Raw genomic sequence first — 5,254 nt, 5'->3', positions numbered from 1 at the left:
GATGTCTTTTTAAAGGGAGGCATTTAATTTGAAATAAGACCAACATAATAAATGTTGGACAGTTGTAGACAACCAATAAAAAGAATTTATAATATATAATAAGGTTAGTTAGGTAAATTACATAATATGGAATATATATGTTATAATATACCATGACTAAAATAAGCTTTCATCCATTTTCTCTTAAACCAAAACTAAAGAAAAGAAAAAGAAAGAACAAGAGCTAGGGTTCAGCCAATTTTGAAGCTCAATCAAGGTATGGGTTTAGCTCGATTTTTGATAATTTCTATGTTTTTGAGATTGTTGCTTAGTAAACTTCAAGAACCAAGCTTTAATTTTTGATTGTGATGAATATTTTGAGTTGTGCCATTTTTGATAGCTTGTGAGTTTTATTGTTTGATGATGAAATATGAAAGATATGTTCTAGTTAACATATTTTGTATTGGGGTTTTTTTTTTATTTTGAGTAATTAGGACTAAATTACAAAAATAATAATTTGAGGGACTAAAATGTTACATAAATGAAATATATGGGCTTATATGAACACTAGGAGAATTCGGCCAAACATGGGTATTTTGAAATTTTGAATATTTTGTGTTTTGTGCAATAGGGACTAAATTGTAAAAATTGTAAATGTCAGAGGTAAAATGGTAATTAGCCTATTTATGTGTTTTTGGACTAAATTGAATGAAAATATGTTTGAATGAGCTTAATTTGAATATGTTTAGATCAAGAACCAAAGAAGTCAAATTTGGATCGAGGGAAAACGAAAGTTGTCAACTAGTCGATCCGTACCGATTTTTCGTTGTCCGAGGTAAGTTTATAAGCAAATAGACGTACTTAACTTAACTTAAATGTAATATATATATGCTGAAATGAAAAACATGATTTTATACATGTCATACCCGAATATGACTAAGCTTGGTTGCCATGTTTTCGAAGTTCTTCCGATCGAGTTACGACGTTCGAAAGCGCCGTATGAACCTTAGGAATAGTTAGGATACATATTTCATGACATAGGATTTCGATATATGTGTGCGAGTAAGACCATGGCATCGATATGTGATTCCAATATGTGTTTACGAGTAAGACCCCGTCTGGGACAGTGGCATCGATATGTGGTTACAAGTAAGACCACATCCGGGACGTTGACATTGTACGATTTATGTGATTATCTGAGTGTCCTATCCGATTCCGAATGGTTCATCGGGCATCGATAAGTGGAGAACAAATGTGTAAAATTAGCTAAGTGATCAGGTATGTATTAGTTTTGTTTTCATTTGCAACAAGGTAAGTGAGTGTTACGATATTAGTTACGAGCATGTGTAACATGAATGAAAAGTATATGTATAAATATGTCATGTGTATTCGACCTAATGGGTAAGAAATATGATTCTTGTTGGTGTGATTTTATTTTCGCATATATATATAATGTTCTTGTATATTCGGTTACTTAGTTAATGTGTGTATATAAATTTTATCTTGATTTAAAAGCTTATTTGTACCAAGGTATGTATATTAGATTTATATTGATAATTTGGCTTTTGAAAATTTGAACATTGACTTGATGAATTAATCTTGTAAGCATTCGGCTAAGGTAATGGGTGTATCTGTTCAGGTATATTATTATTGAATTTGAAAGTTTAGAATAAGCTTGATATTGATATTGTAATTTGGTTGGTTAAAATAAGTTAATTATATTATTGGTTTGTTTGTTAGCTTATGACTTACTAAGCTTAAATAGCTTATGCTGTGTATATTTGTCTTTGTTTTATAGATTTTGGAGTCAAGATATGAGCTCGGGGATCATCGTCAAGGTTTATCACATTAGCGACCGTTTTTGGTACAATATAAGTTTAAACTTGGATCTATGGCATGTATAAGCTAGATTAGTTTTGGATAAGAGTAATGTGGTGTGTGTATATATATATAAGCCATGCAAAAATGGCTATGCTTTTACCTTTATATTTTGGTTACGTTATGTTCGGTTTATGTTCACTTTACTCCTATAGTTATGTGCCGTATACGTATATTGTTTGTGTTAGGTACCACATGCTTGGAAATGGTTTACTTGATATGATTGAATTCGGTTTCACATGGTTTGGTCAAATGTCTATTGAGCTTAGGTGTTGATAGATTTTGTGTATGCTTCATGAATAGAATTCGGTTAAAAATGTGGTAAACATATTATATTAAGTATGATATAAATTTTAGGTAAGCTACATATATTATATACGTACATCATTAACAGGTTCGATTATGGTATAATGTATTGAAAATACATATAATTGCATGAGGTAGATTCAGTGGTTACTAGTGAATTATAACATTGTTAAGTTTGATGCTTGTGGTAAGTATTGCATGTGTTTTATGAATATTTGGTCGATTGTTTTATTATGTATTCTATGCTAAATGTGATTGTTACTTCAGGGTTGGTTGCGTATTATGTATACGTACATTATTAGCTTATTCGGTCATGGTGCAATGTATTAAATATTAATATGTGATTACTTATTAAGTTATATAATAAGATTAAATGGTTAGATATAGTTACTAAGAATTTGCTTTTAATGTTAAATCATGAATGACATTAAGTGAACAATAGTTAAGATGTCCAAATATTGATTACTACTTTGTTATTGAATACGAAACTTTAGGCATATATAATAAGTGTACTTTTAGTGGTGTGTGCATGAAATGGTTAAATTTACTAAGACCAAATGTATATATTTTAATGACTATAGTAGATATGAATAGTCTTTACTGATTAATACTTAAAAGAATAATATGGAAATGCATTATTATTAACGTGAGGTTGTTTTATTTTGTATTAAAGGGTAAAGCATGCAAGTTCGAATTGACTTTTACCTAAGTCGCATATGTAGTGGTTTAAGATATGAATTATGGCTTACTAAATTCTAAAAATGTGCATGTGATTTGGTGGCTATATGAGTAATCACATAACTGGTATTAGAAGTATGTTTGACCATTTTGGTAATAGTTAATATCGTGTATATAAATGCATTGATGTAGTAAGCAACACGTTGAGTTTAGTTGCGACTTGTATGTGCGAGATGTATATCAGTGTATGTCCTGAAATGTGAATTGATTTTATTTTTAATTATAAATGATTTTGACTTTAGTGAATATAAATAAATGTTTGGAATTGAACTGTTGATCAATATGCCTCATAATCCTAATTTGGGGATGGATACGGACTAGGGGTGTCACATTAGAGTTCTGCGATACTTTCAAAATAAATGGCATTTCTGATGATGCCATTCACCTTCGTTTATTTCCCTTTTCATTAAGGAATAAGGCTAAACAGTGGTTGAACTCGTTACCCCGGGGATCAATCACTACTTGGGAGCAAATGACCAAAAAAATTTTATTCAAATATTTTCCGCCGGCTAAAATGACTAAATTGAGGAATGATATCTCTTCTTTTGTGTAGATGGTTTTAGAAACACTATATGATGCATGGGAGAGATACAAGGATTTATTGAGAAGGTGGCCTCACCATGGATTACCTTTATGGCTACAGGTTCAAACTTTCCACAATGGTTTGAACCCTTCAATGAGACAGATGGTCAATGCAGTGGCTGGTGGAACCTTAAATAATAAAACCTTATGAGTTCATTGAAGAGATGTCAATGACTAATTATCACTGGCAAGTCATGAAGACAAAGCCTAATAAAATAGCAAGTGTTTTCAACCTCGACGCAGTCACCATGTTATCAAACCAGGTAAAGCTATTAAATAAAAAGATTGATGGCTTATGTGTTTCTACACAGGTGCATCCAGGGACGTAGTGTGATACAAACGGAAGAAGGATAAATAATCCAGAATGCCTAGCCTACGAACATAGTACTTCAAATGAACAAGTCAACTATATGGGTAACAATTGTAGACCACAAAATAATCCATATAATAATACTTACAATGCAGGTTGGAGAAACCATCCCAACTTCTCTTTGGGTGGTCAAGGAAATCAGAGACCACCACCACCTCTAGGATTCCAACAACAACCTTACCAGCAAGAGAAAAAGCTGAACCTTGAAGAGATGATGATGAAGTTTATTTCAGTGGTGGAAACCTATTTTCAAAACACTAAAACTGCAATTAAAAATCAACAGGCATCGATTCAAGGTCTCGATACTCAAATAGGTCAGCTTGCTAAGTAGATCTTAGAAAGACCACAAGGTAGCTTGCCCAGCAACACTGAGGCTAACCAAGAGAGCAGCTTCATGCGGTTACTGTTCAATATGAAGAACGGTTAGTTGATTCCACACCAGAACCAAGGCAAGAAACTACGGTAAGCCAAAATAAGATGGATGAAAGCTAGAACAAACAAAAATAGAAAATACACACCTCGTGTGCCATATCCTAAAGCGATAAAGAAAGATCGCATAGACGAAAAATTCGATAAATTTCTTACCATTTTAAAAAAGTTACATATTAACTTACCATTTATTGAAGCTCTTTCGAAGATGCCCAACTCAGTTAAATTTTTAAAGGAGTTTCTGGCAAACAAACGGAAGTTAGATGATTTGTCGCATGTGAAACTAAATGCAGTTTGCTCGGCAATTCTACAAAATAAACTACCCAACAAGTTAAAAGATCTAAGGAGTTTTACTATTCCTTGTTTAATCGGTAGTTTAAATGTTGATAATGCTTTAGCCGATTTAGGGGCAAGTATAAATGTCCTGCCCTATAAAATGTTTAAACAACTAGTTATTAGGAAACCTAAACAAACTAGGATGAGTAAACAACTGACAGATAAAACTATTAGATTTTCTAGGGGTATTGTTGAGGACGTACTCATTAAGATTGATAAATTCATATTCCCAGTAGACTTTGTTGTTTTAGACATGGAAAAGGTTGGTTTCATTCTTTTAATCTTAAGATGACCCTTTTTAGCAACTGCTAGGACTATTACTGATGTTGGTACAAGAGACCTAACGCTTCGTGTAGGTGATGACACGATTAAACTTCAAGCTCGTGATTCTATCACACTATCTAGTGATCGAGATGATATTACAAATTCTTTCCATGAGAATAACATCTTGGCTCAAACTTCTGTGCAGGAAATCCCTAAGGATAAAGTGATGGAGCCCCGAACAAATATTGAGGAATGAAGATTACAAATCGAGGAACTAGATGAATGTCAAACAAAAATTAAGGAGAAACCGAGAATACACAATGAACCAAAGCAATGCCACGATAAACTTATAGGTGAATCGAATCAACTAAA

General features: G+C 32.5%; 1 non-coding gene across 1 annotated transcript; it reads right to left on the bottom strand.

The window, feature by feature from the left end:
* Positions 1–3,421: 3,421 nt before the first annotated feature.
* Positions 3,422–3,528, bottom strand: LOC128280999 (small nucleolar RNA R71). Its single transcript, XR_008271216.1, has one exon. It is a non-coding gene; the product is annotated as a small nucleolar RNA R71 (small nucleolar RNA).
* Between the last annotated feature and the right edge of the window lie 1,726 nt (positions 3,529–5,254).

The sequence above is a fragment of the Gossypium arboreum genome, chromosome 9, assembly GCF_025698485.1.
Source record: "Gossypium arboreum isolate Shixiya-1 chromosome 9, ASM2569848v2, whole genome shotgun sequence".
Lineage (NCBI taxonomy): Eukaryota > Viridiplantae > Streptophyta > Magnoliopsida > Malvales > Malvaceae > Gossypium > Gossypium arboreum.
Note: the sequence above shows the minus strand (reverse complement) of the source record. Positions and strands in the feature narration are given on the sequence as shown.